Genomic DNA, 11448 nt, shown 5'->3' with positions numbered 1-11448 from the left:
GCAAATTTGAGAAAGAAGAGCAAAGCTGGAAGCATCACTTTCCTGATTTCAATTATATTACAAAGCTACAGTAATAGTCAAAATAGTATGGCACTTGCATCAAAACAGACACATAGAACAACAGAACAGAGAGAGAGCCCAGAAACAAACCCATGCATATATAGTCAAGTAAATTTTGATAAGGGTTCCAGGAACACAGAACAGAAAAAAGATAGTCTTTTCAATAAGTGGTGGTGTGAAAACTGGATATTTATATGCAAAAGAATAAAATTTGACATATCTTTAAAAAATACATGAAAATCATCTCAAAATGGATTAAAAACTCAAAACAAAAGACCTGAAAACTGCAAAACTCCTAGAAGAAAGCATAGAGGAAAAGCTCCTTGACTTTGGTCTTGAAAATGTTTTTTTGGATATGACAGCAAAAACACAGGCAACAAAAGCAAAATTAAACAAGTGAGACAACATCTAGCTAAAAAACTTCTGCACAGCAAAGGAAACATTAATAAAATGGAAAGGCAACTTATGGAATGGTAGAAAATATTTGCAAGACATATAACTAATAAGAGGTTAATATCCAAAATATGTAAGGGACTCATAAAATTCAATAGTAAAAAACTAAAAAAATTTTTGATTAAAAATGGGCAAGGGACTTGAACATATATTTATCCAAAGAAGACATACAAATGGCAACAGATACATGAAAAGGTGCTCAATATCGCTAATCATCAAGGAAACGCAAATCAAAATTACCCTGAGATACCACCTCACACCTATTAGGATGGTTATTTTTTTTTTTTTAAAAAAAAAGATAAGCATTGGCAAAGATGTGGAGAAAAGCAAACACTTGTTCACTGTTGATGGGAATGCAAACTGGTACAGCCACTAGGGAAAACAGTGTGGAGGAGCCTCAAAAAACTAAAAATAGAACTATCACATGATCCAGCAATCCCACTTGTGGATATATATCCAAACGAAATGAAATCACAATCTTGAAGAGACACCTTCTGTCCCACATTCAATGCAGCATTATTCACAATAGCCAAGATATGGAAACAACTCAAATGTCCATCAATAGATGAATAGATAAATAAAGGGTAGTATTTACATAGAGTGGAATGTTATTCAGCCTTAAAAAAGAAGGAAATACCTTCTTTTGCAAGAACATGGATGGACCTGGAGGACATCATGCTAAGTGAAATAAGCCAGACACAGAAAGACAAATATTGTGTGATCTTACTTACAAATGAAATCTAAAATAGTCAAACTCACAGAAGCAGACAGTAGAATGATGCTTACCAGGGGCTGGGGGAAGGGGAAATGTAGAGATGTTGGTCAAGGGGAACAAATTTTTAGTTATGCAAGATGGATAAGTTCTGGAGATGTAATTTACAGCACGGTGACTATAGGGAACAACACTGTATGTACACTGGAGATTTGCTCAGAGGGTAGACCCTGAGCATCCTCGCCACATACACACACAAAATGGTAACTACGTGAGGTGATGCATATGTTAATTAGTTTCATTGTGGTGATTATTTCACAATGTATACATATATCAAATCATCAAGCTGTACACCTTAAATATATACAATAAAAAATAGTAATAATATTGATCTTGGTACTGTAGAGTGAAGTACTGTCATAACATATATCTAAAAATGAGGGAGAGGCTCTGGAATCAAGCAGTGAGACAAGACTGGAATAACTTTGAGGAGCATGATATAAAACGCTGAGTTCCCTGAACTGACTCTCAGCATAAATGTAAACATCAAAGATGCTGCTGATGAGCACTCAGAATAAAGGTATGAGCATTGTAGAGAAATTCTAAATTGCCTCAGAAAATCCCTAACTCACCCTGGACAGACTGTTAGTAGAAATCCAGAACTCAAAAATAATGCCAGTGGCACTCCCGAGGAAGGAAGGAGCATGTCATTAGAACCTAGAGGAGGGAGGCCTTTGTTTTGCAGCATCCGAAAGCTTAGTGAACTTGAGTCCTGCGGTTGTATGGACAGTGAACTCATAAACATTGAACTGGATATATAGGTTAGGAGACTTCCAAGCAAAGTGTTGAGAGTACTGCCTGGTTTCTTCTTGCTACTTAGACTAAAATGCAAAGGCAAGAGATCAACTGAGGAAAGAATACATTTGGGACATTCTCGTCCTTTCAGACAGTAAGAGATGCTAACAGTCAGACATGGCTGCGGCACATGTCGAATAGAGAAGTATATTCGAGAGTGGAACTCTATAGCTCTCTGCCAAAGCCCTGGGAAGATCAAAGGAGAGAGTAGTCAGCCACACAGAAGACTATTTCAAGAGATTAAATTTTTTCCTCATAGATCTCCTCAATTAAACCAGGAGGCCTCTAGGGAGCTTAGGGTTCTTGTCCATCAGCTTTCTCATGAGAAGAGAGGAAACATAAAGAAAAAGAGAAATGGAAGAGACAAAAAATAACAAAGGTATACAAAAATTAAGGTAAAATAAGATAAAGAAAGAAAGAGAGAAGAAAAACATTTACAATGAGAGAGAAAAAGAGATAAAAACTAAGATTTCTAAAGTCATAATGAAATAAACCTTCTAGAGTAATGGAAGAGAGGAAAAAATATATGAAAATGGTTGCTGTTTGCCTAAAAGCTATATTCAATTTTTTTTTCCTAAAGAAGCCATCCTTTGATCCAGCATTCTCTCCAGACACCTGTCCACTCTCTAACCCTTTTTTCAAATTTCTTGTAAGTGTTGACTACACTCGTTCTCTCCTCTTCCTCACTGTCTATTCACTCCTCAGGCCAATGTGATCTGGCTCATTTTCCCACTTTCCAACCGACCTGCACTAGCTGAGGTCACCAATGATTACTCAGTAGCCAGATTTAATGGATGCTCGTGGATCTTTACGTTACTAGATCTCTCTGTGTCCTTGGACACTGCTGACTTGACAGTGCTTCTTGACTGCCTTGAGTTGAGACACTGTCCCTTGTGCTTCTCTTCCTAGCTGTCTGACCAGCACTCCTTGATGATGGGATTCTCCCTCACACAAATCTTGATCTTTGGCGTTCTTTAGTATTCTTTTATTTTTCTACTCCTTTTATTTCTACCCATCTTATTACTAAAATCACTCTCCATCTTCTCATGATCATAGCCACATGGATGTTTGGAATATGTATTAGGTTTTCCAAATCTGCCATCTCTGGCCCTAAAATCTACACAGATTTTCCCACTTCTCTATCCAATACATGGTGCCTGAAAAATTTTCCATAACATTGCTTCCATTGGGTCTTGAATGTTTCCAGGGCTTCCACGCAAGTTCTCTTCAACCCTATAAAGTATGGATAACCCTCAACAGAATTGAAGAAAGATAAGCTAGCAGATTCAAACACCCCAGGTTTCAGATGAAGAGATATGACAGGAGAGGTATGAGAGGGAAAAGGAAAGGAGCAATCAAACCTCAAAGAAATATGAGTCCAGCCTTGCTGCTAGCCCAGGGGTATGGATAATGAAAGATCACACACATTACACAGGGTCGACCAGTGGCACCAAGATTTCACCCAGAGATGGAGGAGGCAGGCTTGAGCCTCTTGTCCCCTCTGAGAACTAATAAACTTACTACCTAAGCAAAAAAGAGTGAACTTGCTATTGAAATGCAGCTTCATGACAAGTCTTTTTGTATCTCTTCTTGAAACTAGATTGCTGCCCCTAATTCTGGTTCTGTGGAAATTGTGGAACAAACACAATGTGTGCCCCTACAGGCAGCACAGCAGCCTTAAAGCATTAAGATACCCCAAATTTATCCTGTCCCTAGGAGTAACTCCCCTGAAATAAATCTTTGGGTAGACCCTAAATCCCTGCCTTGGTCAGGAGATGGGATGGGAGAAGCAGAGGTCAGGCCTCAGGCTAAGCCAGATGCTCTTCCATCCAGCTCTTACCCTGATCAGATCCACCCAGGACCTGGTTCCTAATCTCCCCTTAACCCAGGCTCTTTGCTCAAGCCAAGCGTCTCATCCTCTGGTAGGAAAAACAGAGCAGAGACTACCCCCAGCTACTGAAGCAGGACCAGGAACTTGTCCGTCTATTTCAGGGAGAGCAATATAAATATATATGTATGTATGTATTACAATCAGTGTAATACAAATAAAAAATGATTGGTCTTCAGAGGAAATGAAATTGACTCTAAGAAATTATACACACAGCTAAATGCATCTATAAATGCTTTAAAAATTGAGAAGAATTTATAAGAATTTAATTGGGTAAGGAATATCAAAAACACTTTGGAAGCAATAAGGTCTTTAAAAACACGTATTGTGGAAAGAATTCTCAATACTCAGTCAAGTCCTGGTGGTCATTAGAGGAGTTTTTTCCCAATTTTTTTTTTATTGAGTAAAATACACAACATAAAATCTACCATTTTAACAAATTTTAAGAATACAGTGCAGGATTATTAAATACATTCATAATGTTGTGCAATCATCACTGCCAATCATCTCCATAACTCTTTTCATGATGTAAAACTGAAACTCTATACACGTTAAGCAATAACTTCTCATTCCTCCTCCCCAAGGCCCTGGCAACCACCATTCCACTTTCTGTCTCTATGAGTTTGGCTACTCCCAAGTACCTCATATAAGTGGAATGCTACAGTATTTGTCCTTTTGTGACTGACATTTTATTTAGCACAATGCTCTCAAGGTTCACCCATATTGGAGCATACTGCAGAATTTCCTTCATTTTTGAGGCTGCATAATATTCCATTGTGTGTCTACGCCACATTTTGTTTATTCCTTCATGCAACGATGGACACTTGGGGTGCTTCTACATTTTAGCTGTTGTGAATAATGCTGCCATGAGCGTGAGTGTACAAATATCTCTTAGAGACCCTGCTTTCAGTTCATTTGGGTCTACTCTCAGAAGTGGAACTGCTGCATTGGTATGGTAATTCTATGTTTAATTTCTTGGGGAAGTGCCATACTGTTTTCTCAGTGGCTGCACCATTTTACGATGTCATCAACAGTGCCCAAGGGTTCCAGTTTTTCTACATCCTCACCAACACTTGTTATTTTGAGAGGTTTTTTGATAGCAGCCATCCTAATGGGTGTGAGGTGGTATCTCATTGTTGTTTTGATCGGCATTTCCCTAATGATTAGTGATATTAAGTGTCTTTTCATGTGATTATTGGTCATTTGTATTTCTTCTTTGAAGAAATGTCTATTCAGGTCCTTTGCCCATTTTTGAAACATGTCATTTGTTTTTGTTGTTGAGTTTTAGGCATTCTCTATATATTCTGGATATTAATGCCTTATCAAATATATGATTTGCAGATATTTTCTCCCATTCTGTGGGTTGTCTTTTTATTCTGTGAATAGTGTCTTTTTTTTAAAGACATCTATATATAAAATCTTTATTACAGGCAATATTGGTCCATATACTACACAATACCAACAGTACAAGTTTAATTGTTCAAAATCATCATTTCCACAGCAAAAGACCAAGAAGTAAAATTTGAGTCAACTGATTATTTTTCAAAGTATTCTCAATGCACATTATCCTCAGTTCCCTTATTATAATGAAACATACAAATACAGAAAAATACCCCGTTTAATGTATACTAGTGTTAAATGGTTATTTGGCTTAAAATCTGAGTTAAGAAAATCCTTTTTAGCAACCTACGTACAGATAAGTAGCAAACTTTATTATACTAAACAAATTCGTTCCACTTAAAATGTGTAAAGAATTTCATCCCTCATGTGTTCTGATCCTAATACAGTGTTTATTCTCTCATCATCATGGCTCTTATCTGAAGGACCAACTCAAGGAGTCATCCTAGACATAACCTTATCCTCTTCCCCAACACACTTCACCCAAAAGTCTGTTCAACAGATGGCAGCTGGGTGGCAGTCACTTCGCCACTTGATGCCAATGGTGCCGTGAGAGCATGGCCAGACCCATCAAACGGCCTGTTTTCCTACCTACTGTGGGTTGCTGCTCAGGAGGCATGACAGACACCAATACAAGCAGAAATTCTACAGCTTCTCTGCTACGTGCCTTAGAACACTATTGATTTTTCTGGTCAATGCTCTGATTAGGTAACATAAATAAAAGCCAGCATATTAGTTTAAATCTTTAAACAAAAAAACTATATTTTCCAAAGTCATTATCATTTGGGGCAACTAAGTGATCTTTTCTTGCTTTGTTGAGCTTCATCTTTAGGGTATCTCTTCTTTCTTCCCATTCATGATGTTCAGCATTTCCATGTGCAAATTTACAGCTGCTTCCTTCCATGCAGGTACCATTCATATACCTATCACAAATACTAAAATACCCTGTTGGAAAGCAGTGCTGCCAGCAGTGCTGGTCGTCTTCCGTGTGGAACACCTTCTCTTCGTGCTTCTCCGAGGAGATGTGGCCTTGCCACTGCTTCTCACTATTACAGTTCTTCCCGCACATCCAGCAGTGAAAGTCCACGGTGACCTCGGCATAATCTGTCGACATGTGAATCTGTTTTCCGTTTTCCTTATTTGACTGACTGGCTACATCATCACTTTTTTCATTTTTTTGACTCTTTAGCCAGAGTTCATAAAACTGCTCCATATCTTGTGTCCCATTGCCTTTCATGTAAGTCAACCCTTCTCACTCCTCAGGACTATGAGCAAAGGAACAGTTTTCAACATATTGACATTTTTTCCCAGAAGCAATATGATTGCACAGATCAAACTGTAAAGGCATTTGTTTCTTTGTGGGGAGAGGATGGATGTTCATCTACTTCTTACGTTCAATAGACATCACTCTCATCGCATGAGGATCTTTGGTCCACAAATGTCTTGCTTTTGCACTGCAATGTTTTCTGTTTTTGTCTGGCTTGATGACTTGACCATTTCTCAGACACTGAGAACACAAAAATTTTGTGTTCATATTAAGACATCCAGGCATTATTTGATTGTCAAGTACCTGAGCTCCAGGAACATTTGCTTCCAATTCTGACAATACTGTTTAGATTCTCGAGTAATAGCATCATGTGAGATACCTGTTTCATTCTGCAATATCCAGACTTTCAACTCTACAAGACTATGCACATAAAAGCACTCATCTTCCCTTAAACAGCCATATCAAACCTCATGGCGACATAAATCAAGCTGACATTGACCATGAAAAGACCATATTTTGGAGTATTTTACTGTTGTCTCTCGGAAAATGTGGACAAGGCACTTATTGTCTTCAAACTCATGCTTTGTATCTGGGTGAGGACAAGAAGTAGAATTACGTTTATTTCTTTTACTTATCATTCTAGGCTTATGATCAAAACATTTCTCACAAAGGAATATAAATTCTCCCAGATGCTCTTGGAGAAGTTTGAACATGGTAAGGTTGACCTTTCCATTGCCACCAAAGAAGGCCTCTCGACTGAAGGCCCCTTTCTGCTCCAGTGTCCAGACATCTATCTCTTCTTGGCAGTAAGCAAATGTGCAGTGGCCTGAATACCTACATTCCTCCTCAGCAGCCACATCTGTGTATATATAATAAGGTCCTTCATAATTTGTTTTTGTTGGTCATGGACATATTTTTTTTCCGTGATTTATCTTCAACATTCTTTATTCTACCAATTAAAATATCCTTCTTACATTTATAATCTATATTAGCATGGTAAGTGAAATCCATTAGCTTAGGGCCTGATTTTACAGAACAGATTTGGCAAGCTTGTCTCAGTTCGTGGGTTCCTTCAAGGGGGTGTCTGGGGGTCACTGATGAAGGTGGTTTAGTAACTGCACTTCCAAAAAAGTTTCCAAAGTCATTTCTAGGGTGACTTGAAATCCCCAAGAAACTCTCAGGAGCAAACAGACTGCCTGGTCCATTCATAAGTCAAAGGGAAGAATTACTGCTGTTAAGCGATGTTCCCTTTCTAGAAGTTGAGGTGGACAGATCTTGTTTGGATTCACTCATTGAAAATGAATTTAAAGAAGAACAGAAATCTTCTAAGGATGAAGTCAGAGGTGGATACAGCGCTGAGACGGAGGGTGGTGGGGCATACCTCGCACCAATGGGCATGGTGCCCAACAAAGACACCGAAAAGGGTATGCTAGGGCTGACAGTGGCTGTCGGAAGGGGTCCTCTGACTAAAGCTGATGGCATAACAGCTTCATTAGTTTCAGGTGAAGAATCAAGGAGGTCGTCTATTTCATCTCCAAGGACCATATCTCCATCATTTAAAAAAGCTTCCGGCATAGTGAAGGGAATTTTTCTTCCGTTTGCCAACACTGTAGATGGCAGAGAGCTCTCTTCCACTTGCAGTGGCAAAATAGAACTGAAGAGCTTAATAGGAACTGAGGCCAGCTCTCTTTCAACTTGGTGAGAAAAACTGGATGCGGGTATAGAAACAATGGGAACTGCTTCTTGCCTTGGAGTTAATAAATCTGGCTCAATATCTTCCACAGAACAGTTCAAAGCCTAGAAATTAAACCAAATAATGGATCATAGTATGTTCAGGATTCTAAACTATCAGACCATCTGTAAAACTCACTCTAAGAGAGCAATGTGGGTCCTCACAGAAATGTGACTTTGTTCTTGGTAGCCCCATCTCCAGGAGTTGCTTTTAATGAGAGCTCGGCTCTAACGTATGCTGTTCTTATTTTAAATCCCAATTTCTGAGCTAGTTCTTGAGTTAGTTTTCTTACATGTTCACCCTGAGGCACACTGAGCAGCACTTGGCTACAGCGTCATAAGCCTCTTTGTATCTTCCTAAGTCACTCAGAGCCTTCGACTTCTGATACAGAGCTTTGCAGTTACTGGCATTTAAACTGAGGACTGTTATCGCAATCTTCTAAACGTTTATCATGGAAACCCATATTAGAATAGCAAGCAATACGATTTATATGTAGTTTTTCAATTATTTCTTTAGGGATTAAAATTTCTTCAGACTTTGCATAACTACCTATATTCAAAGCTTCCAGTGGATTGGCTCAGTGAGCTGTTCCAATCACATTCTCCATATGCATCATGTCCTTCATTAAAAAGATTTCTCAACAGCGCCCGTAGACATACCGCATATTGTTCCTGTGTTCCTGGATATGACAGCGGTGATTGTATCAACTGCAGTCCTTCCTTAACGTTCTGCTGCCTTTTTCTCCTCTCCTCGGACACGCTGGACATATTCCCTCGCACATCCACTTTCTAAACGAGCAATCTGGTACAACTGTTCAAAAAAGGCAGGCATGACAAAGGAGGGTGTCCGATAGGAAAGGACGGGACACAGTGAGCTGGCTGTGGTGGACTCTCCTGCGACCCTGTGGGGACGCTGCACCCGCGGGGGTGGACAGCGGCGCGCGGGGAGTGGCGGCGGCCTGGGCGCTCGCTCGCAGCTACCGGTGACCGTGGCGGTGGCGGTGGCGACCGGCTGCGGTGGCCGAGTAATGTCTTTTGATGCACAATTTTTTTTAAATTGCATGAAGTCTACTTTATTTTTTCTTTCGTTGCCTGTGCCTTTGATGTCATATTCAAGAAATTATTGCCGAATACAGTGTTGTAAAGCTTCTGCCCTATTTTCTTCTGAGTTTTGTGGTTTTAGGTCTTAGATTTAGATCTTTCATTTATTTTGAGTTAATTTTCATATATGGTGTTATGTAAGGGTTCAACATTATTCTTTTATATGTGGGTATCCAGTTTTCCCAACACCATTTGTTAAAAAAGACTGTCTTTCCCCACTGAATAGTCATAGAACCCTTGTCAAGAATCATTAGAGGGGCCGGCCCCATGGCCAAGCGTTTGGCTTTGCCGGTTGGGATGCTGGGTGCAGACTTATGCACCGCTCATCAAGCCATACTGTCAGCATCCCACATAGAAGAACTAGAATGACCTACAACTAGGATACACAGCTATGTACTGGGGCGTTAGAGAGAGAAAAAAAGAGGAAGATTGGCAACAGATGTGAGTTTGGGGCCCATCTTCAAAAAAAAATCATTTGACTATATATTCGAGGGTTTACTTCTGGATCCTCTATTCTATTCTTTTGGCCTTTATGTCTTTATGCCAGTACGACACTGTTTTGATTACTATGGGTTTGTAGTAAACTTGAAATCAGAAAGTGTGAATCTCTCAGTTTTGTTGTGTTTTTTCAAGATTGTTTTGACTATTTTGGGTCCTTAAGATTCCCAATGAATTTGAGGATGAGTTTTTCTATTTCTGCCAAACATATCATTGGGATTTAGGGGAAGGTATTGAATCTGTAGATCACTTTTGGTAATAATTACATCTTAACAATAATAAGTCTTTCAATTCATGAACATGAGATGTGTTTCCATTTAGTTACATCTTTAAGTTTTTTCAGCAAAGTTTTGTAATTTTCATTGTACAAGTCTTTCATTTCCTTAGTCAAGTTAATCCTTAAGTATTTTCTTCTTTTTGATGCTATTGTAAATGTACTTTTCTGTGTGCCATGACGGAAATTCCTTAATTCCTCCATTACTGTCTTCTTTTGTGTTTAGTTGATTTTTTGTAGTGAAATGTTTAAATTCCTTTTTTGTTTGCTTTGTGTATATTCTGTAGCTATTTTCCATGTGGTTACCCTGGGAATTATATTTAGCATCCTAAAATTATAACACTTTAATTTGAATTTATACTAGATTAATTTCAATAACATGTAAAAACTCTACTTCTTTACAGTTCCTTCTCCACCACTTTTGGTTGTTGATATCACAAAATTATACCTTTTTTTTTTTGAAGATTGGCCCTGAGCAAACATCTATTGCCAATCTTTTCTTCTTCTTCTTTACCTTCTTATTCTCCTCGTCCTCCTCCTCCTCTTCCTCCTCCCCCTCTCCTACCCTCCCCCTCCCCTCCCCCTCCCCTCCTCCTCCCCTCCTCCTTCCCCTCCCCTCCTCCCTCCCCCTCCTCTTTCTCCTTCTCCTCCTCCTCCTCCTTCTTCTTCTTCTTCTTCTTCTCCCCCCCAATACATAGTGGTATATTCCAGATGTAGATTCTTCTAGTTGTGCTATGAGGGACATCGCCTCAGCATGGCTTGATGAGTGGTGCTTGGTCAGTGCCCAGGATCTGAATGGGCGAAACCCGGGCCACCAAAGTGGAGTGAGCAAACTTAACCACTTGGCCACGGGGCTGGCCCCACAAAATTACATCTTTATACATTGTATGTCCAAAACAAAATAATAATACTTTAAATGCGTTAGTCTCTTAAATTCTGTAGAAAACTAAAAGTGGAGTTACAAACCATTGTTACAATAGTACTAGCTTTTATAATTGCCCTGTATTTTTCTTTATGAGATCCTTATTTCTTCATACACCTTCAAGTTCCCGTGCCGTGTTATTTCATTTCATCTTGCAGTGTTCCCCGGAGCACTTATTACAGGGCAGGTCTAATGATAAGGAACTAACTCAACTTTGTTTATCTGGGAGTACCCTAACTTCTCCTCACTTTTGAAGGACAGTTTTGCCAGCTATAGAATGATCCCTTTC

At 39.3% G+C, this 11448-nt stretch overlaps 1 pseudogene; it reads right to left on the bottom strand.

Annotated features, from left to right (window-relative positions):
- Nucleotides 1-5373: 5373 nt before the first annotated feature.
- On the bottom strand, nucleotides 5374-9163 carry LOC103559745 (zinc finger CCCH domain-containing protein 7A-like; annotated as a pseudogene).
- Between the last annotated feature and the right edge of the window lie 2285 nt (nucleotides 9164-11448).

The sequence above is a fragment of the Equus przewalskii genome, chromosome 6 (genome assembly GCF_037783145.1).
Source record: "Equus przewalskii isolate Varuska chromosome 6, EquPr2, whole genome shotgun sequence".
Lineage (NCBI taxonomy): Eukaryota > Metazoa > Chordata > Mammalia > Perissodactyla > Equidae > Equus > Equus przewalskii.
This window is presented reverse-complemented; position numbering and strand designations above follow the sequence as displayed.